Consider the following 23,579-nt stretch of genomic DNA (forward strand, 5'->3'; position numbering starts at 1 on the left):
TCCATCTCTTGGATTCTGTTAGAAAAGCTCACCTCTGTGTTGCTCACACAACTCTTCTCTCACACAAACTCTGGTGCCTCATGTTTGACCACGTCCCCTGGAGGGGGAGACCTGGTGTTACTCAGAGGAAGGATAGCAGGTTACCAAGAAGAGACTTGATACCCTATGAGCATATACAGGGGGAGGAAGTCCCCTTCAGGAACAGTCATAGGGAAGGGGAATATGGGAGGGAGGGAAGAATGGGAGGATACAAGGGATGGGATAACCATTGAGATATAACAAGAATAAATTAATAAAAATGAAAAAAAAGCTGAGCAGGGGAGAGAATGGGGTTGTACTTCCTGACAGGCAGGGGAGGAGAAGTTAGGAGAGGGGCCAGGTGATTCAGCCATGGGTAGAGGTCCAAGGAAGACCAGGAAGAAAGTTAGAAAGTACAAGTATCACTGGGATGTTTGCTCTGAGTAAGACAAAATAGCATACAGGGTTAAGAAGGTGGCGCATGACCTTAATCCCAGCACTCAGGAGGCAGAGGCAGGCAGATCTCTGTGAGTTTGAGGCCAGCCTGGACTGCGAAGAGAGTTCCAGGACAGACAGGGCTATTACACAGAGAAACCCTATCTTGAAACAAAAGAAAACAAACTAAACCAACCAAACAATCCAAGAACAGACTAAACTGCTCTGATTGTGCTATGAAGCCTTGCATTATGAAAGAGTCTCAAGTATCTCTGTGATAGCTGGGTTAACAAATAAGCTATGAGAAACAATGATTTGTAAAAAATAACATCAAAAGGTAGTGATATGACAGCTGTTGTAGGTACCAGGCAGCCTTCTTACCTAGACAGTAATGAGAAGGTATGTGGCCAGTATTCTGTGGCCATTTGCCAACAGCTTGTGTACTTTTGCATTGTAGTGCTTATATTTTAGGAAGGATTTTTGTTGTTGTTGTTTGAGAGTGACAGTGTGAGACAGAAACTTCCTTTTTTAACTTCTGGATGTTACATTGATGATAGAAGGTGAACGAGAAGAGGGAATAAAGCTGGTAATCCCTTTCCAATATCATGTGCTCGATCAGAGGGCACAGAGGCAGCATGGAATAGCTAAGATCTTCACAGAAGTTATGTGGGGTAAAGTGAGGCACTTGGTTTATCAGGAAGACTGGGCTTCAGAAGGCCTGGAGGAGGAAAGGCAAAACAGAGTGGGGAAAATGGATCCGTACATTGCTAGTTGTGGAGTAGGGTCAAAGTCATGCTTAAGACAGATAATAAGCAAATAAATGGAGATTGAGAAATTCATTCTCAACATGACAATATTTATCTTCCTCTGGAAGCCAACATAAAACAACAGAACAAGATTGGATAGATTTCTTCCTATCAATAAGATTAAGATAAGGGAATCTTTATGAATAAGAGAGACGTTACTCTTGACAAGTGTTAAAAGAAGGCGATTTTTAAATGATATGGAAACTATTTTGAAATTTTATTTATGATTATGTTATTATAAGTTATGATATATTATAGAATTATATATAACAAGTTTATTATTATATATTGTATATTATTATAAAGAAAACAGTCCTAAGAATGTCACTTATTGATAGAGTACTTGCCTGGTACCCATAAAGTTTAAGAGTCTGTTCCCAGCACATAAATATACATACATACATACATACATACATACATACATACACATTTCATGTATAATTCATGTATGTATATGTTGTATTTTAGTCCATCTTTGTTCTAATGTATGGGTTTAAGATGGTTTCTTCCTTCTGTCACAGACCTAGGGGAGGGCAATAGGATTAAAGAGGGAGGGAGCAGGAACAGGAAGATACAAGTAAGGGGATAACAATTGAGATGTAATCTGAATAAATTACTTAAATAAAAATTTTAAAAAGATGGATTATTTTGTTTATACCTGAAGTACATATATATTATATTTTATATCACATATGTTTTGCATACCTGTGGTACATATATGTACATATACATGTATATATATGTGTATGTGTGTATATATAGATATACATATATATTATTTTTTTTACTACCTTAATACAAGGGGTAGCAAAATGATAACCTTTTTATAGGTGACTCAGATAACATGAACACATACTTAGAAACATTATGAGTAATAAAATATTACTAAAACTATAGTTAGTGACTAGACTACAATATGTAATTATCATCAGCTTTTATAAAATTAACAGTAAGTAAAAGAGACATTTCATACTGGGGGTAGGGAAGTAAAAGGAGAGCAAATGAACTGTGCAATAAAGCTGGAAAAACTGGATGAAATTCTGAGAAAGGAACTGCATCTACCATTTAAACCCAATAACTTAAGCATAACTTAAGCATAAAAATATAAGTATTTTATTTCCAGAAGAAAACAGAAGAACTACATAATAACCTCAGAGTAAAGAAAGTCTACCAGACCCTTCAAAAAGGAAGCACTGAGAATTCAGCTGCAGACTTAAAGTCAGACTTTGTACTGAATATCAAAAGTCAGCACAGGCTAGAGAGATAGATGCCCAGCGGATCAGAGCACCGATTGGTCCTCCTAAGGACTCTACTTCATCCCCCATAATGCACATAAGGCAGCCCAGAACTGCTTGTAACTCCAGCTCCAGGAGAATCTGAGTTCCCTCTATTCCCTGGGCACCTGCACTCATATGCATATATCTACACCAATTTACACCTCAAAAAATAATTTAAAAAATTATTTTCTAAAGGAGTCATCACAAAATCAAAATAGGAATAATTAAGTAGAAAATGGGTTGCACCAGGCGTGGTGGTGCAGGCCTGTAATGCCAGCACTTGAGGAGCAGAGGCAAGCAAATTTCTGTGTGTTTGAGGTCATCCTCGCTTGCAAAGCAAGTCCTGGACAGCCAAGGCTACATAGAGAAACCCTGTCTTGAAAAACCAAACAAAAAACAAATTAACTACATGGATGTAAAGAGTAGAAGAAATGACAAGCCAAAACTGGATGTAGCTGTCACCCTAATTTTGTGGGCAAGACAATAATGGGTGCAGGGAGCTCACTACTGGGACAGCCAGCCTTGCCAGTGTCGTGAGCTTTGGGCGTCAGGTTCAGTGAGAGACCCTGTCTCAAAGCAGGGAGGCAGAGAGCAATACAAGATACGCAACATCTTCCTCTGACCACCACTTTCTTATGCATTAGTGTATGCATGCTCACCATGCATGGGTGCTTATAGACATGTATACACAAAAGAGTATGACATGGCTGTCCAATGCACATGCCATTCTCAGTGTTGTATCAAAAATTAAAACTCACAAATTTTGTTTTCTTGTCCTTTACATTATTGTTAGCCTGTACATGTGGCTGCTCATTTCTGAAAGAGCCATTACCTAATATAGAATAGTGAGAAAAGAGTGATGAACCAATATTTCACAGCAGGCAATATCTCTGAATCAAAAAAAAAAAATCCCCACAAACTTCATTCATGAGAGAAATAACATTAAAACTCCACTCTTGTACCATTTTTTTTTCACCTGCTAGGGCAAAACCTACAAGCTAAGCAGAAGCTACTGGTGACATCATAGAGGGTGGGCTCACTCACATCCCCTCTTGAAGTCTAACCAAATACAACTCAATTTCACAACATGGAATATCTATTATAAATGTGAAGACCAAACCCTGTCCCAGAGCCAAGACTTTTCCATTGAGGAATTTTGACACCCATAGTTTTACAAGTGATAAATGCCGTATACATGGAATTATTTACCAAAGTGCTCTTGTTTATAAAATCAAAGATTAGAATCAACCCAAATGTCTCCTAGTTGAGGTGAGAGTGGGGTATGACTTTCACATGAACTCTGGTGCCTCATATTTGACCATGTCCCCCTGGAGGGGGAGACCTGTTGGTACTCAGAGGAAGGATAGCAGGTTGGGAGATTAGTTAAGTATGTTCCATGTGTCCCAGGGGCTCATAAACCTCAGTTCTCAGACCAACACCTGCATTTGTGGTCTGCAACTAAGAAGGGGTTTCACAAATGTTAAGAAAGCTTCTTTAGTTTTATTTTGTATGTATAGGTGTTTTGCCTATATGCATATCTGCACCCAGTGTGTTCCTGATGCCTCCAAGGCCAGAAGAAGATATTAGATCATCTCCTGGAACAAAAGTTCCAAATGGTTGTGAGCCATCACGTGGCTTCTGAGAGCTAAAACTGGATTCCTGGAAGAGAAGCTAGTGATCCACCCCGCCCAGTGCATTTTACGTTTTAAATGACTTTGCTGTTGTTTTTATAGGACATTGTCTCTATCTACATAGCACAGGCTTGCAATCTTCTTCTCTCAGATTTGGAGTGCTAGAACTTCAGTGAATACCACTGTACCAGGCTTCTCTCTCTCTCTCTCTCTCTCTCTCTCTCTCTCTCTCTCTCTCTCTCTCTCTCTCTCTCTCTCTCTCTCCTCTCTCTCTCTCTTTCTCTCTCTCTCCCTCCCTCCCTCCCCCCTCTCTCTTTCTCTCCTCTCTCTCTCTCTATATATATATATATGTGTGTGTGTGTGTGTGTGTGCGTGTGTGTGTATGTTGTTGCTATTCTTTGTTTGCTATTTAAAAAGAAGCATAATATTTTATGCTATATGAAATTGGTGTAAAAATAGGGTTTAGTAACATTTGGTGCAGGCGCGTGAGCACATGCATGTGAAGGGGGCACAGGCGTGGAATCAGAGGCCATCTTATATAAATCAATTCTTTCCTTCTACCAAGGAGATCCTGAGGTTCAAACCCAGGTCTTCGGGCTTCACAACAAGTTCCTTTACCTGATAAACAATCTCCCTGGCCCCAAAGTGTGATTCTAGTGTCAATAAAGTCTGATGGGACACAGCCACCCTGATCATTGCAAATTTCAAGGGTTCACTTAGCACTTAGGATACCATTCAGCTAATACATAGAATTTAACGATGAGTACAAGACTATAGGTCTTAGTTTAAGCAAGCAAGCCAGTTTATCTTTGTGGAGTGATATTGACATACTCAGTACCAAAGCCATGGAAAAAATAAAAGAACATTCTCCATGTGTACAACTAAAATCACTCAGAAAGTAGTTTAATATTTTTCTGGTCATTTTTGAGAGTCACAGAAATTCAGGTTAAGTATTCTGTTCCCCAAAACGTTGATTTTCATGAGACCATTTCAGAAACATTGGCCACTTACTGGATCAGCAGGGATTTGAGATTTCTCACTGATGGGCAATATGTCTGGACATTAATAATAAATGCGTGCCCCAATTCTTGTGACTCATAAGCATGCATTCTTTTCACATTGCTGAGTTTTACAAGACACATTTATATTTGCTGCAATCAACCTTTTCTTTATTTGGTGCCATGAAAGAGGACACCCTTATCTCATACTTTTTAGTGTCCCTCTGTATTTACTATTTTGTGGCAGCCATCCCTATTCTGTTCTCAGCAACACCGGGTCTGCCCTTCATGTATAACTCAGTTAGCACCCTGATTACGACAGGTCACATACAATTCAATAATTTTTATGTAAATATTAGCACCATGTCTCAGGTAAGCTCATTAGTCTAGGTCTCAACAGGTCAGATTATTTGGTTCCAGGACGATTTAACACATCTGGTTTTGAGGTTTGGTGTTTGTTTCTTTGCTTTTGTCTGGGCTTGGGGGCTTGAAATTTTAACAAGCTTTGAAATGAATCAAATGTATGATTTGGTATTTCGAGTTAGCAACTGGAAAGGAAAACTTAAACTAAAACATGCGTGCACGTGGATGGATGGCTGTGCTGAATCTGAAGGTGGTGCCTTTCAGTCGATCATGTTTCCATTTAAAAGAAGCAATGGCATTAAGAGATCGAATTTTTCTTTAAAAAATCTCAATTATATAATGGATATTGTACTTTATCCCTGAGTTGTTTAGGGAAATGACTCTGTATACTGTTAATTGGATACTTGGACAAAAATTCAGTTCATGTATATACCAAGGAAAAGTAGAATTCCTAACTAAATACTTAGCTTAAGACTTGTAGACACTTCAATTTCCAGGTTTATTAATATAGTTGAAAGTTCTTTATACCGTATGGTAGAATTTGGTCATTCTGAAGAGAAACGTAAGCAGCTGTCTGCTCTGTAGCTATGGGAATAATCATAAGTAAATAGCACTGTTACATTTTGCTTAAAGTAAAGATATGAAAGGAGTTTTATTTCAGTAAATCTAGACAGCAGGTAAGCCATCCAAATATCAATCTAATTTTAATCCTGTCTTGCAGCTATTTCATAATAAAAGATTAGAGGAAGAAATGGAGAGGGAAACTGGGTAACACTCAAAGAGTTGTGTGGAGAGAAATTCTCAGGGTTCTTAAGCAGGCCCATCTCAGCCCTGAATCGTACATGTTTGTCATCTGAGTGGTAAGACAGAGAAACATGACAGACTCCCAAGTTCAGCATCAGGGACTCAGGTTTTTTAGGAAGTTTGCTCACTACCATCCACCCTTTAAAAGACTTAACATTGCTGTAGGATGTCTTTGTTTTCCTTCCAGAACTGCTCAATATTCCTAGACACATAGATAAAGGAAACAAAAAAGAAGAAAGGAGCAGTAAATGTAGTGAAAACTCATGTTTTAAGTGTTAAGAAAACATTTTCAGCTTTTATTTTCTGGTTAAACTTAGGATTCGTACATATTAATGGAGTACCATATGCTGCTTTGACATGTGCATATATAATATGATATTCAAATCAGGGTCATTAGTCTGATCTCAAGAAATACTCATTTCTTTGTGATAACATTCTCAACTATCCCTTCGGAGACTGAAAACAAGGGGTGGGAATGAAGCTTGGGACAAGGTTGAACAATAGGTACTGACTTCACACTTCCAAAGAAGAAGTAAATTTTGTTCTGTTTCCAAGCAAGTATACTGTAGATAACAGCGCTATATATTTGATTTGTGTATTTTTGGTAAGACTCACCTGCGATTTTAGTTCGCCTTAAATCTTCCAGTGAAGTGGGCTGCTGTTGTGATTTTGTGTGTACTATTTTCTACATCACTGGTCTTCATGCTTCCATATGCCTCTGAATTCATAGAAGATCAAGTTAGTCATAAAAACCACTTCCACGGGGTCTTATGTTGCAGGCCTGGGAGAGGGCCAAGGATCCCCATATCTGTCAAGTTCCTAGGTAAGAGTGATGCTGCTAATGGGCAGTCAATGAGTTTACATTACTCATCTTCTCCACCAATCACAGACGTGAAGTGACAACTTGACTGATTTGAGTACCATTCTTGAGGGAAAATGTGGCTTAAATTTAATAAAGAACATTGTAGGTATCCATACATGTAAGTCAAATATTTGTTTGTCTGTGATACTTCATATTTGTCATATTCAGGAACAAATAAATGTAGAGCCCCCATTGTTGCAACTTTCCCTTTATGCTGAATGGAGGTTACCTAAAGTATGCTGTTGCTGTGGCAACTAGGGAGAAAGTATGCAACAAGTCCTCAAAAACACAGCAGTGTAAAACTAGATAAGGCATGGCTATTTATAGGATTATTCCAAGTTCCATAGTCCTTGATTATACAGGTTACACAATTATATCTAGCACCCAGAACACATCAAGCTATACCCCTGGGATGAATATGTATATTATCACTGGTGAATTATGTATCTGTAGAGCTTTTTAAAAAACCTATAAGGAGAAATCACATGGAAATGCTAAAACATGAGCAATTAGGGATTAAGAGATTAGAAGATAATGAAGGGCTGGAGTGATTGCTAAGTGGTTAAGAGTTCCGGGTTTAGTTCCCAGCATCCACTACACAGCTCACAACCTTCCAATTTCAATTGAGTTTGGTGCCCTTTTCTGGCATCAATGGGCACTGCATGCACATGGTACACATACATGTTAGCAAACCACCCATGCGTATAAAATAAAGCACATTGTTGCTATTAATTTAAAGGTATGGTCTAATAAATGCTTATTATAAGGTCTAATAGATGTTATTACAGCAGTATTTTCTATCCTGCTATCAATCAGTAAAAAACACAGACATCTGTTATATTTTAAAATAGCTTTGTTTTTTAATGGTTGAGTAGTATTCCATATTGTAAATGCACCACAATTTCTTTGTCCATTCTTCTACTGAGGGACACTTAGGCTGTTTCCATGTTCTGGCTATTATGAATAAGGCTGCTATGAACATGGTTGAGCAAATGTTCTTACTGTATGCTGGATCATCTGGGTATAAGGAGTGGAATAGCTGGGTCTTGAGGAAGCCTTATTCCCAGTTTTCTGAGATAGCGCCAGATAGATTTCCAAAGTGGTTGTACTAGTTTGCATTCCCACCAGCAATGAAGGAGTGTTTCTCTCTCTCCACACCCTCGCCAGCATGTGCTGTCACTTGAGTTTTTGATCTTAGCCATTCTGATGGGTATAAGATAGAATCTCAGAGTTGTTTTGATTTGCATTTCCCTGATGACTAAGGATGTTGAGCATTTCTTTAAGTGTTTCTCAGCCATTTGATATTCCTCTGTTGAGAATTCTCTGTTTAGTGCTATAATATGAATAAATTAATAAAATATATTTAAAAATAAATAAAATAAAATAGCCCTGGTTCACCTGGGGCAGGGCAAACATTAACCCCCTAAACTACCTTCCATAACTCTCTGCCCTAATCTCCTACCATCTGCTTCTAATAATTTCTGTCAAGCTACCACCCATACATAATTTCAAATACTTGCTAATATTCTTCATCTGGGCCAAATCTTCCATCCTTGTCAGCCCTGTGTTTCCTCTCTAAGTTATCCATGGTGGCAGCCTCCTTTTTTCCCTTCTTTTCTCTTTCTCTCTTCTTCTCCTTCCCAAGATTATCTTCTGGTTTCTGACTGCACCCTTTCCCAAGAACCTCTCTGTTTTCCAAATCCCTCGAACCTTAGCCACACCTATCTCATTTTCCTGCCCAGGTATATGGGCATTTAGGGGTCAAACAAGACTAAGTTTTTATGCAAGTTTACACAGCAGTATTTGAGATACATTAAAAGACAGCAAGCAGTAGTCAACATCAAAATACATTAGACCAACCTCCAACACATATGTCTTGTTTTCTAGAAAAAATGATTAAATTGATTTCCAGGAGACACAGAGTAGTGTCTTTATTTATTTCCCAGATTGAAATCAGGATAAAATATCACCTCCAAGAAAGTACCCTTTAAGTGCCCTTATTTTTACAGTTTGAGTGACAAAATGCTGGAGTTTTTGCAAGTCTGTCTGTGTTTTGATGAGGGCTAATGTAATAATTGGCCTAGGTCTTAGGGTTTTCCAGAACTGATGAATAGTATATAATATATCCATAATTCATTTTAATGCCAATAAATTAGTAATAAAAATACAAGGCTGAATATATCCTACTCAAGAGACACAAAATCACATTATCAAAATTTTATAAAAGTACTCACTCCCAATTTCTATCTCTTTGAGTATTATTTACAGTTCAGAAATGTGCCCAGATCTGTATATTACACTTGAGTTGTTTCAGACTAAAGGTCTGGCATGGAACCGTTGCCCCAGATAAAGTTACCACTGGTAAACTGACAAATTCTACTTGGAGGCATGCAAGAATTTTATAGTACAGAAGGAAATTTCTTGTTACAAAATCAAGGTGATGAGTTTCATAAACCATTCTCTTAGCTGTTTGAATGTGTATTTGTCTGCGTTACTACTCTGTATCTTGCTTGACACACATCCTTGGCTGGCTTAACTCTGTCCCTCTCTCTGGAGGAAATGAAAGGAATAGGCACTCAGTATGATATTTGAGATTTTAATGTTTGTGGAAACAGCAGCTGTGCTTCAGTTCTTTGTGCCCATCTTCAATGAATCTGGCTCCCAAATCAAAGCACAGTAATATTTTCAACATGACTGAAACTTCTGACGGAGAGAGACAAACCAAAACAGAGTTATATTTCTGACATTGATTTTGACAACTCTTCAGCAAGAAAAGCAAGACTTACTGTGTGTGTGAACTCCTTGATGTTATCATATAAGTAAATATATAGCCGAACACTGAGCAATCGACAGTTGGCCAGTATCGAGTATCATGAGAAGAAAACCTACACTGTGTCAAATAATAACTCTATAAAACCAAGTTTTATGTCTTTCAGAAAAGAAATTGTTTCTTTGCTAATATGCCAAAGAGTGCATCATTGCTTAGAACATGTGTATGCCTCTACTTGTTCTTTTAATCAGAAATTATGTTATAGTCACACTGAGAAGATAAACATGGACTGCAATTAATGTAAGCCAATTACAGAAATTGAAAAATATTTGAGATAAGTCTGGAAATTCACATATCATAGCCATGTTATGTAGTGGTACGTCACAATGTTTTACCTCTTGTCCCTCACTCCAGGAATAATGACTCATGAGACTCAGTTATTATTTTACAAATACCTAGGCCATGTAGCTAGGCTTTTCTGTGACTAGCTCATAACTTAAAATAATCAATTTATTCTAATCTACATTCTGCCATATAGCCAATTACCTGAGCACAGGCACCATGCGTCCATCCCACTCACGTCTTGCAAGCTGAATCCTGCACACCTGGTCCTATCCCAGAATCATTTCTGCCTGCCAGATGTCCTGCCTAGTTCCTGCTTCAGCCATAGGCCATGGGTTTTTTAAATTGAAAGGTGTTGCATCCATACGTACACAAGAGATTCCTTTTATAATGTTATACTTTCGATGCACTTTAATTGTGTGTATGTGCATGCATGTGTGTGTATGCATGCATGTATATGTGTCATAGACTATTGCTTATGTTATTAAACTATAAGCTAGTAATCTCAGTCACAATAGCATTTTATCACATTTACCATCAAGAGGCAGAAACTATGAGCATCTCATGGTTACATGGATTGGCTACTGGGGAGAGACTATAAAAAGAAGACAGAGTTGGTTTCTAGAGAATGGAAGAATCATAGAAGAGAAGAGAGATGACCCCTTTTGGAAACTGTCAAAACTCCATAGAGGGAAAAGCTGATGCATATAGGAGGTGAATGTTTAAATAGTTAATAAAATGTAGGCTTTCTGTGTGAGAGCAGAGGTGTTGTTCTTCACAAGTGAAGTATAAGAAAAGATGAATAAGTGAGTTCCTGAGTGAGGAGCCCAGTACTGTGATTTAAAGCTTTTGTAGTCTAGAGAATGGGCAATCTAAACTTTTTTTTAATAGGATGGGTTCTGACGATGGATCAAATATTGTACTTTCTCATGTGGCATCTTTGACATGCCAGGATTCTGAAATTTCCAGTGCTTCATTTTCCTGATAGCCTTTTCATTATAAATCTTAGAATTCTTTTTATCCGTTTTTCGAAAAAATGTGGTATATAATTCCTTAACTAGTCATGATCAATTCAGATTTAATATTACATTGCTTCAAATAAACTGAAAAAAAAAAGTCCTGTTCACTCACTTCTACTTATTCTCTTGTCGTATTTATTTGATCTAGATACATTATGAATCTCAAAGTACTATTTCATGTTTTTTTTTCTTAGCATAGCTATTTGTGTTACAAAAAATTAGAAGGAAGATGGAGAGACATGTATATTTACACGTGCTTCTCATTCCAACATTCAAGGAGTATTTCCTGTCTGTCTGAAAACCTTCCTTGAACATTTTTTAAACATTGGGATGCTGGTGACAAATTCTTAATTTGTTTAGCTAAAATTCTATTTATTTTTATTCTTGAAGAATATATTTTGTGAGTATAGAACTGCAGTTTTCCCAGCATTTTGAAGATATCTTTTCATTCCACTGTGGGTTTCGTTTTGTCTTACAAGAAGCCAGTAGTCAATGGTGGTAGTGTTCCCTTCTCATAGCTCACTTGATGTTCCTGCTTATTCTTTGCATTTTAGAAATTTGATTGTGGCTGTCTTTATAGTTATATTTCTTAGATTCTGTTTTGCTTCTTGAATCTTTCCATGTATGTCTTGATCTAAATTTTAGATAGTTTTCTAAGTTCTTTTTCCTAAGCAGCACCTTTTCTCTTCAATTCAAGAACTCACACATATAATTGTTAGTTTAGTTGATAGTGACCCATAGATCTCTAAGGCTGGGCTTACTTTTTCTACCGTTTACCCTTCTTCAGAGTTAATTTTTTGGCAAAGTTGCCGACTTATGTCTGTCCCTAACTGAGTCCACGTTCTCGTCTACTGTGCCTGCAACCCTCAGGTTTCCCTTTGCTTCTGTGGCATGCTCTCTGCCTCTCTCCTGAAATTTTCTGTGTGTCAGTGTTATGCTGTAGTAATTAACTCTATATCAATTTATATTCTGACAAACACTGTTTAAGAAAACAATAGCAACCAGTTAAGTTGGCAAAGCTAAAATTCTAAAGCTGCCCCCCCCCCTTTTTTTTTTTTTGAGACGGATAAGATAGGAGCAGTAATCTCTGCACAGCTCTTTCAGGTCCTAGCTGGGCTGCTCCTGGGTTAGATTAACTGGAACGGATGAGAAGGAGGATGTACCCCTAACTAGATTGTCCATGTGCTACTACATTTAAAAAAAAAAAGAGGAAATGAAGATAGAAGGCAGATATGGTATGTTGGTCTAGAAGAAGCTGGAACTTTAGGGGAAAATCAATATATCAATATATATCAATATATATACCCAGAATGTAGAGTTCTACTCTGCATTTTCTCACAAGGATAAAGCTGCAGTACCCCATGTAACTAGCTAGGTAGGCTCTGACTTCTGATATACAAGATGTACAAACAGGATCCTTCTGTGACTGCATTATTACTCTACAGCTGACTCCTCCTCCTACAGTGCCAGCCTGCTATTTTTGGTGTCTCTCTCATTCCTTCTTCTTCCTCCTCCTCATTCTTCACTATTTTCAGCTTATTTTGTTTTTTTTTTCATTTTTCCTCATTTCTTCATATAAATGACACCACTGTCACAAGAAGGAAATTTTTGTTAGTATATTTTATATTTAAAATACTGATATTGCATTGCTTTATAGTATTAGTTGTGATAAATGTACAGAGCTGGGATATTAAAACAAGTGTTCACTCATTTTGAATGTTAGGTTGGATAGAATAAATTCTCTATGTATGCGTAGATCCAATCCCATCAGGAACAAAATGAAAGTCATAATACAGACTGATAACACATTTGACATTATTTCTAGCTTCCAGTTTCGTGACTTTCTTTCATGTTAGCAATATTTTTAATAAAGCAATTACAGCCACATCTAACACTATAATAAAAGTGGTATATAATGTAGCAGTAACAAGGATTCCATAGAAAAGCACAGTTTGGAAGTGTTTACATCAATTACTCTGTTTTTATTAAGGAAAATACATTTCTTCTAGAATTTTTTTGGCTTTAAAATGTCATTTTAAGGAAATAACCCATTCTTTAAGATATTCATAGCTTCACCTAGAAGGAGTAAATAGAATTACTTAAGTGTAGCTAGGAACAATGAAATTTTCATGTCTTTCTGGTAAGTCAGTAATCCTGTCTCACTAGGATGTAGCCTGTCTGCTCCTAAGCTGTAATTAATTCAGAGGTTGCCACTTTTCTTCAAACTACAGTTTGAACATGCTATTTAATACTTCTGACAATGACAGTGCAATCTAAAAACTGTAGGAATCAAAAATTATATATTCCAGATACAATGCTTAGCTCCAAATAGCCAAATTTCCCCTGTGTACAGCCCAGGATCTACTCGTTGGGCACACATTAGCCTCCAACTCACAGAGACCCACCTCCCTCTGCCTCTGCCTCTCCTGGGATTACAGGCATGCACCACCAAGCCCAGCTGACACAGGCACTGTTAAACCAAGAAAGGTTGACACATCCTAAATGTGGGACCATCTGTGATGTGGGGTCCCAGAGTGAATGAAAAAGAGAAAGTGACCTAAAAGCCAGCACTCAGCTCTCTCTGTTCCCTGACACCTCATCTATCTCTGTGCCCTCACACTGAGAGCTAAAATAAACACTTACTTCTATAAGCTGCTTTTGTCAGTTTATTTTTAATCAGAACAATGAGAAAAATCCCTAATCTGATACATTTCAATTATTTTTAATAGGTTGAACTTAATCTTAGGACAAAGTCCATACTGTGTTTTGCCTTGAAATTTACTAGATTTAATAAATCTATTCTATAATAAAGAGAATAGAAAGTATGAAAAAATTTTTCATATAAAGTAAACTTATATAAAGTCTCAATGCACTAGAAAAGTAAATGAGTGTATAAAAATGAGAAAATTGAAACTTTTTAATATTAGTTTTTACCAAATGTCTTTTGATAGTGAATTTTTGTCTTATTTTTCATTGTCTCAGTATATCTAGTATGTCCTTAGGTAATATATTTAAGGAATACAGATTTGTGTTGAGAATATCATTAAAAGTACCCATACAACTCAATTATAATACAACGTTTACTTCCAATACTTTGAAAGTGCTATTGCAGGCTGTTTAGAATAAGTAAGTTATGCGAGTTAACTGTTGATCAAATCATGGTTATATCAATTACTAGTCTATTTTTATCACAAGAATATACATCCTAGGTGTAACAGATGGAAATGATTCCCTAGAAAGAGAAGGCAAAATAGTTAGATAAGGTCTTCAAAAACCTCAGAGACCTACAGGATATGGCATTTAAAGATTTTTTTTTAATTATTTTAAAGATTCTTTGGTAATGAGACAGGTTAACTTCAGGAAACACACAGCCTACCTCAAAGAAGAAGAAAGTCAAAGAGACAGCTTCAAATGTGCCATTAGGCAAAATATCCTCATTTCTATCACAAACAGAATTCTGCTTAAAAATGGGCAAGCTTGGATGCAGGCAGAGCCAATAGCCAACCTTTGCCAAGACAGGGTAAGCAAATCCTCAATAGCTCCGGTCTCACAAATATGTCTGTAAGATATATTGAGCCAGAGGGCTGAAGATGATGCTGTAATGTTATAGAGAGTTTTACATGACTGCTCAGGCAGCAAACTGTCTCAGTCATCTCCTCATTTGGGAAGCTGCTAACCTACACTCCTTATATATTCAGGTAATTAATTTTAATCCTTTTTAAGTCTCTGATGGCACTGAAGAACAGATAGCTTAGTTTTATAATTTAGCTTAGTTATTTAGGAGATAAGATATTTTTAGGTCTAGATAGATGTTTTAAGCTGATAATGATGAGATATGATAGATACTGATTTACATCCAGAATTTTAGATGCATCAAGATAGGAAATATGTTTTCTTCAAGGCTGCCAAACACAAATGGCCAAAACACTAAGAAGGTAACATTTATATAATTCCTGATTGTTTTGTGGTACTTCTTGCAGTAGGTAGTTTACTAGATACATGTGTACTAAAATAAATGTATATGTAAAAATATTTAATAAATAAATAAATAATAAAACATGAAAAGATGTTAAAAACCAAAGTAAACATGGTTTTATTTGGAACGAGTCACTTAATTACAGAATGAAACTATATGAGTTTGTGGCCAGGAAGCACCAAGACAGAGGTCCACATACTGTTCATCTCTTTCTTTAAACATTCCGTATCTGTCTATCTCTATCTCTATCTATTTCCCTGTTTCTAATACACACACACACACACACACACACACACACACACACACACACACACACACACACACACACACCGGGTTACCTATATTCTTGTGGCTGGGTTTCTAAGGTTTATTTTCTTCATGCCTATAAGTTTTGTGCATGAAAGGGAGAGATTCTTGTAGAGAAAATGGAACTTTTCTTTGCCTGCTTCTCTTTGATCTGTTTATAGTTCTTGAAATACAAAAGACAATAACCGTGGGTTTCCAAGACTGTGGTTTGATACGCCATCTTTAAAATCATTTCATAGGATCCTAGAGACAACATTCTTTTAAAGAATGATTTGATCAACAGATAAAAGACAAAGACCACTAAAAAGGAATTTTGAAGTTCTACCTGGAAGGTTTTCCAATTGTTTAATGTTTTTTATAAAGGAAAGTATGTAACAGTGAGCACTGGGAATGGAAAAAGAGATTAAGATTCTGCTCTGTAATGGGCTCATCCTAAATAAGCTCACTTTCTCTGGAGCCACTCCCTCGACACCTCACATCACTTATGTATGCCACGTGTACCATGTAATTTTTACACTCAACAAGATTTATTTATTCTCAAGTATACGGAGAAATCTTTGATGATAGAGGGGAAACCCAACAAATGAACTATGGAATCCAAAAGCTTTCTGACTTGCTTATCAGTGAATTAGTCATTTAATGCCTATTATCTTTGTTCATGATTTTAAGATAATTCTTTTCTTTCCTAGATGGGAGAACTAACTGCTCTCTCTCCCTCTTGCTGTGGTGTGACACCAGTCATACACATCATTTGGACCAGTTAACTATTTACAAATCAAAAAAATATAAAATTTTGTTCATCCACATTGATTTCTTAAAAGATGGCATTGTTTGTGCATATCTGGTTTGATTTTGTCAGTATCCTGTTAGAATAAGAAGGCTATATAATGACATTCAGAAGAGTTATTATCAGTGTGACATACATTTTGTGATGGGAGGACACTAAAAGGGTGACTATTAAAAAATCAAGAATATATTAGGAGGAACCCATGGAGTGAGGCATATCAATTTTTAATTATAATTTCAGGAACTGGGAAGTTGTTGGAGGCTGGAAGAGTCTTTAATTTTTTTAGTATGAAGCCATGTGTGATGACACACATCTTTAATCCCAGGCTAGCAGATTTTTGTGAGGCCAGCATGGTCTACAAAGAAAGTTACAGGATAGCCAGGGCTGTGTTGTACAGAGAAATCCTGTCTCAGGAGTGGGCGGGGTGGGTTTGGGAGAGTCTTTGGTGTGCTATTTGGGAAAGACGAGTTGGCCTTTGACATGAGCAGCAACAACAGAACACACCAGGTCTGGCTGCTCTGGGGGATGAGATGGGCACAGATTAGCACACACTGGAAGAGCCTTTCCAGGATTATACAAGGTTCTTCAGGTTATAGATGTCCTTTTGCATTTATGTTCCTCTGGGAGTTATATTAATGGGGGAGGGTGATTTAATCATTACTGCCTTTCATTTGGCGACTGTTTCAGAATCCCTTGAGGGCAAGCAAGGCTGAAGCCTGCCTCTTATTCTTTTATTGACTGAATACTTAGTACTTGTAGTGTGTCTGAATTAGGTCATAGTCCCGAGGACGCAAAGACAGGCTATATGCTCTACCAGTAAATTGCATTTAATGTCACGAGCGCTACGATCTAACCAAGATGGCCTGGAATCTGACTCCTGCTGCCCTCAAACCCTGCAAATAAAGGCAAACATACCTCTTTCTAAGAATGACTCTCTATCATAAAGAACCGGGCAGGAACTGCAGTAACCAAGGCTTGAACAAGGTGTGTGAGGTATTCCTAGGGCAGTCAGATGTGCTCTGAGGATACTGATCCGAAGGTAACCAGGCACACTGGCGAGAGCCTAGAGTGGAAGAGCTCCGTAAGCAGGAAGGAGTCCTCCACTGTTTGCTTTACTGTCTGAATGCTTACAGAATTTGTAGATTTAGACATGGTTTGACTGAAATATAAAGTTCTCTATTTTATTGAATACATTTTTGCAGAACAGGTCTCTTAAAAAGTTCACAAAGTCTGAATTACTTCAGCTTGAAAGATAAAGTGGGGCCTCATGAATTTTTATTTCCACCAGGGTTTCAAGAAGTCTGTTTTAACAAGTCTACAGGCGAGAAACCACTTGCTAGAGAAATATTAGGGACAAGATGATACCTCTAAAATAGGATCTGACTTACCTTGATGTTTTCCCAAAGATATTGGTAATTTTGCCAACCTACGAATACAACAGACTTCAACTCAGTTTTACTGATAGTATTAAACAATACTCACGTCCACTAAATATTGACAAACATTTCAATAAGAGGCCTTTGAAGTACTATTCATCAATAGAAGGCTCCAAATGTCTTAATTGTACATGGAAACACTGGGCTATTATGAAAAGCTGGTTTAGAAGGTTCTGCATCAACCAAGGACAATGCATGCAAAGAACATAGACCCCCCCCTGCTCAGATATAGGCAGTGAACTGCCCATTCTTCATGGTTGTTGGGGGAGCAGGGACTGCCTCTGGCATGAACTCTGGTGACTTCAATTTGATCACTTCCCCTTGTGGGGGAGGCCCTGAGGGCACACAGAGGAAGGGGATGCATGCTGTCCTGATGAGACATGATATGCTGTGGTCAGATGGTGGAGGAGGAGAGCCCCCCCCCCCATCAGAGGTCTAGGGGAGAGGAATAGGGTGAAAGAGAGAGGGAGAGTGGGAATGAAACGATAAGAGCAAGAGGATAACAATCGGGATGTAATGTGAATAAACTAGAATAAATTTTAAAAGTGAAAAAAAAAAAAGGTTCTAAAACACAGTTCTTTTTATATCACTCTTCAAATCAGCAGCATGAAGAGAATTACTGTGGACTCTTTCCTGGAACCTGAGGTCTTGGAAGTTCCCCTCCCTTGGGTTCTCCTTCGGGTCACTTGTGAAGACAGAATATGTTGTATATGAGACACAGGCAGCACAAGTATATTTTTTCTAACATGGAATGAAGCTCAGGTTGACTCCTGAGGATGCAGTTAAAGAGTTATAATTAAAAATCCCTCAGCAGACATATTTTTATTAGCCATTCTTTTTGTTCTCTGATCATCTTGTCTGATCCTGAATGGGGGAGAAGGGGGAAATAGGCAAGCAAAATCTAATTTCTTCTCCCAAGCTGCCAAACATTAAGTATTCTATTAATCATCCAGGTTATTGCTTGGTCCCTATAGATAAGGCTCCGTTGTTAGATGAAGAGAGCCAGCATATCCATGAGGATCAGTATAATTATTTTCTTTTCTTTTTTTTTTTTTTTTTTTTGCCCTCCAAATCAGATCTTCCTTGTCTAGAATTTTGTGGCTTGAATATGCAAACCACTGCCCTAGACAGAAACTTTGTCTCAGTTCCTAAAATAGTTCCCTCATGTAACTCTCCCAATGCTCCTCCCTCTGCCAATCCATCCCACATACACCTGCCAGAACAGTCTCTCAGAAATATTCTCTTTTTATCTCATCTCTATTCTAGAATCCACAATGCCTCCTTGTCATCAGTCTGTGTCTTAACTTAGCAGCTCAGTGTCATCATAGGAGTCTCTTTTTTTTTCTTTCCTACTCGATGTGGAATTATTCCTTCATATAAACAGTTTGCTTCTAGACAATCCATTTGGTAGATTTCCTCAGCTCACCCTGTACCGTGGCTTTATGACTAACCACTTTCTCTTAGCCTATATCCAGATCTAAACTACTTTTGATAGTATCTACAAGAAACGGAGTCATAGCTGATGCCTAAAAAGCCATGTTTTAACTCTTACCATGTTTCCTCTATTGCATTGTTAACCCAATCTTCTGGGTTTTGCTTGGGGGGGTCTCAAAAGAATTTGTATCTACCTTTCTCTGGAAGATTGGTATGGAGCTTTTGTGGTGATGAATCTGTCTATTTTCATCAATATCAATGATACATACTATTTATGTTTAATACTATCTCTTTCAACCAGAGGATGCCAATGAAGGATTATTGGAAAGAAGTAAGGAGATGCACTGGTGGGGTTAATTACCTCTTGTTTCCAGTGGTTTGTCAGACTTACTACCAGTGGCAGAGGTTCTAATGCTAGGCTTCTAAGTCTCTAGGAAATAATCAGACATTATTATGTATGGATATTGAAGTCATGGGAAGCTATCTGGTCTCATAAGTTACTCCACTCAACTTTCAACTCTATGCTATGTTGGTTCTGGCTATAGAATCTCACCCCAGTTCATGCATCCAATAATGGAGCTGGTATTCACATGGGATTTTTTTCTGTTGTTCTTTTTCTTTCCTCACCCCCAACCTTACCCTGACCCAGTCCCCTCCTTCCCTCATGACCCCCTTCCCTAATGTCTAATCTATTTCCCCTTCTCAGTGAGATTCAAGTGTTCTTCCTTGGGCTCTCCTTTGCATCTTTTATTTGTAGCATGGTTATCCTGTACTTCATGACTAATATCTACTTACAAGTATGGACATATCTTTCTGGATCTGGGATACATCATTCAGGATTATCTTTTCTAGTTCCATCTGTTTGCCTGCAAATTTCATGATGCCATTGTCTTTATTGGCTGAGTAATCCTCCATTGTATAAATGTACCACATTTTCAAAATCCATCTTCAGTAGAAGAACATCTAGGTTGTTTCTAGTTTCTGGCTATTATGAATAAAGCTATGAACATAGTTGAGCAAGTGTTCTGATGCTATGGTGGAGCTAGGTCTTGAGGTAGTGCTAGTCACAATTTTCTGAGAAACCACTAGATTGATATTCACTGATTTCAGATTGATTTGCTTTCCTACCCAGCAATGCAAATCCACCCAGAAGTGTTCTCTTTGCTCCACATCCTTCCCAACATGTGATGTCACTTGAATTTTTTATCTTATCCATTCTGGCAGATGTAAGATGGAATCTCAGAGTCATTTTGATTTGCATTTCCCTGATGGCTAAGAATGTTGAACATTTCTTCAAATGCTTCTTGGCGATTAGAGATTCCTATGTTAAGAATTCTATATTTAGATCTCTACCCAGTTTTTAATTGTGTTATTTGGTTTGTTAATATCTAGATTTTTTTTTAGGTTTTATATATTTTGGATATGAGCCCTCTGTCAGATGTGAAGTTGGTGAAGATCTTTTCCCATTCTGTAAGGTTATGTATATGCTTCCCTTCTTTTGTTTTTTCTAATGTGAAATCACTTTTTTCCCATTAATTTACTTACTTATTCACTTTGCAGCTTGGTTTGCAGATCACTTTCTCCACTCTACCCAGTCCCACTCTCTGGCATTTGTCCCCTCCTTCCCTCTCCTCTTCTCCTCAGAGAAGGGGAGTCCCGCCCCACACACACATGGGTAACTACCAACCCTGGCACATCAAATCCCAGCATGTCTAAGTGTATCCTCTCCCATTGAGGCCAGACAAGGTAGCACAGATTGGAGAAAGGGATCCAAAGGAAGGCAACAGAATCAGGGACAGCCCCCACTCCCAATGTTAGGGGATCCACATGAGGAATACAGGTGAGTAGGTCTTCTTGGGATATCCTTGACATTTCTCACTCCTTCAGTCCTTCTTCCCACTCTTCCACAAAACTTCTTGAGAGCTCTGCCTATTGTTTGGCTGTGGTTCTCTTCATCAGCTGCTGGATGTAGCCTCTCAGAAGACAGTTATGCTTCATTTATGCCTGTAAATACAATAGAGTATCATTAATAGTGGTTTGGGTGTGTCTCAAGTTGGGACAGTCATTGGTGGGCCATTCCCTCAATCTCTGCTCCATTTTAACCCCTACACTTCTTGTAGGCAGGACAAATTTTGCGTTGAAAGGTCTATGGGTGCAATGTCATCCCCTCCCTCCCCTGGAAGACTCACCTGGCTATAGGAGGTAAACACTTAAGGCTTCATATCTCCAGCTGCTAGGAATTTCAGCTAGGATCATGCCCATAGACTCTCGGGAGGCTCCATTGTCGCAGAGATGCCCACCCCACTGATTTCTGGGCTTTGTCCGTGTCCTTCCCATTCCCTCACTCAGCTCTCCCAAAACCTGATCCCCTCCTCCCATTACCCTCCCTACCTCTCACCCACATAGTTCCCTCCTTTCATCTACTTCAGGTATCTGCTTTATTTCCCCTTTGTATTGGTATGCAAGCATCCTACTTTGGGCCTTCCTTGTTACATAGCTTCTTTGGGTCTTTGGATTGTAGCACAGTTATCCTGTACTTTATAGTTAATATCTACTTATAAATGAGTACATACAGTGTGTGTCTTTCTGGTGCTGGATTACCTCAACCAGGATTATTTTTTTCTAGCTTCATTCATTTGCCTGCAAGTTACATGATGTCTTTGTTTTTAATAGCTGAGTAGTATTCCATTGTGTAAATGTACCACATTTTCTTTATCCATTCTTCAGTTGAGGGACATCTAAGTTGTTTCCGAGTAATAGCTACTACAAATAAAGCTGCTATAAAAATAGCTGAGAAAGTGTCCTTGTGGTATGGTGAAGCTTCTATTGGGTATATGACCAGGAGTGGTATAGCTGGGTCTTGAGGTAGGTCTATTTTCAATTTTCTGAGAAGCCATAAAATTTATTTCCAAAGTGGTTGTACAAGTTTGTACCCCCACCAGCAATGGAGAAATGTTTCTTTTGCTCCACATCCTTGCTAGTATATGATGTCACTTGAGTTTTTAATTTTAACCATTCTGAAGGCTAGAAGATGGAATCTTACCTAGGTTTTCCTTCTTCAGGATTCCCTCACTGTGTGTGTGTGTGTGTGTGTGTGTGTGTGTGTGTGTGTGTGTGTGTGTGTGTATGTGTGTGTGCGTGCGTGTTTAATGCTTCTATTTCTTTTTTCTGGTCATGAACAGTTTTATTCATTTCCTTCACATGTCTGATTGTATTTTTGTGTGTTTCTTTAAGGGATTTATTCATTTCCTTTTTAAAGGCCTCTATTATCTTTATAAGATTGGATTTAAGGTAACTGTCTTGTGCCTCAGCTGTGTGTGGATACAAAGGTCTTATTGTAGTAGGATATCTGAGCTCTGATTGTATCATCCTGCCCTGGCACTTGTTGATTGTGTTCTTACACTGGCCATTAGCCATCTCATTGTTGCTGGTGCTGGCAGTCTTCTGGCAATGCATCACCTGGGATTTTGTAACACTAACTTTTTTTTTTTCGTCATGGGCTTCCCCACAGCTAGTTCCTGCTCCTTCACCCAAATTTCCTGTCTATAGTAGTAACTGAATTCTCCATGATCTTGTATGTATGTGTAGGAAGAAAAGTACATTTGACACTGTTACTAGTGCTCTCTTGTCATAGAATTTTGAGAATACAAAGTCAAAATAATTCAGGGATGATAAAGTTGAAGGTAAGACAAATCTTATTGGCCTGGTGGCTTTTGTGGAGTGCATTTCTAAACCATTTTCTTTTTAATAATGGTTTACTAAATAGTTTGGCTTTGCTTAAAATGTGTGCCCTATAACCAGCATGCCTAGGAGATAAAACAAATGATAAATATTTTGTTAACAGTGATTATTACTTTATGAACATTTGAAAGTATATGTGACTTCTTCTTTGATGTGCCATATCCCTGACTCATGGTCATATGTTTCCTCATATAAGATAAGTGGGAAAGCATTTTGCTTATTACTCCCTCAAATATTAAACATCATATGAGGTCCATGGGGGATAATGCTTATTTGGGTCTAAGTCAGAAGATTGACTGCTATTTAAACATATTATATTTGGTTAACTCTAAATTATTAATTAAATAGTCATAATCTTGGGCTCTGATCTTAATTACAGATGCATTAGTTAGTTTATCTAACCATTATCATGCTTTCCCAAGTGAATCTAGCAATCTGTGTTCTGTAACTAACACCTCCCCAATCATTCCCCATGCCAAAGAAGATATGACTCCTTAGTCAATTCATGCATGCCAACTATTTTGTGTCTCCAAATAATAAAGTCACAGAATTTTGTCTCTGTAAGTTGTAGATA

Source organism: Acomys minous (assembly GCF_964271855.1).
Source record: "Acomys minous genome assembly, chromosome: 17".
Taxonomy (NCBI): domain Eukaryota; kingdom Metazoa; phylum Chordata; class Mammalia; order Rodentia; family Muridae; genus Acomys; species Acomys minous.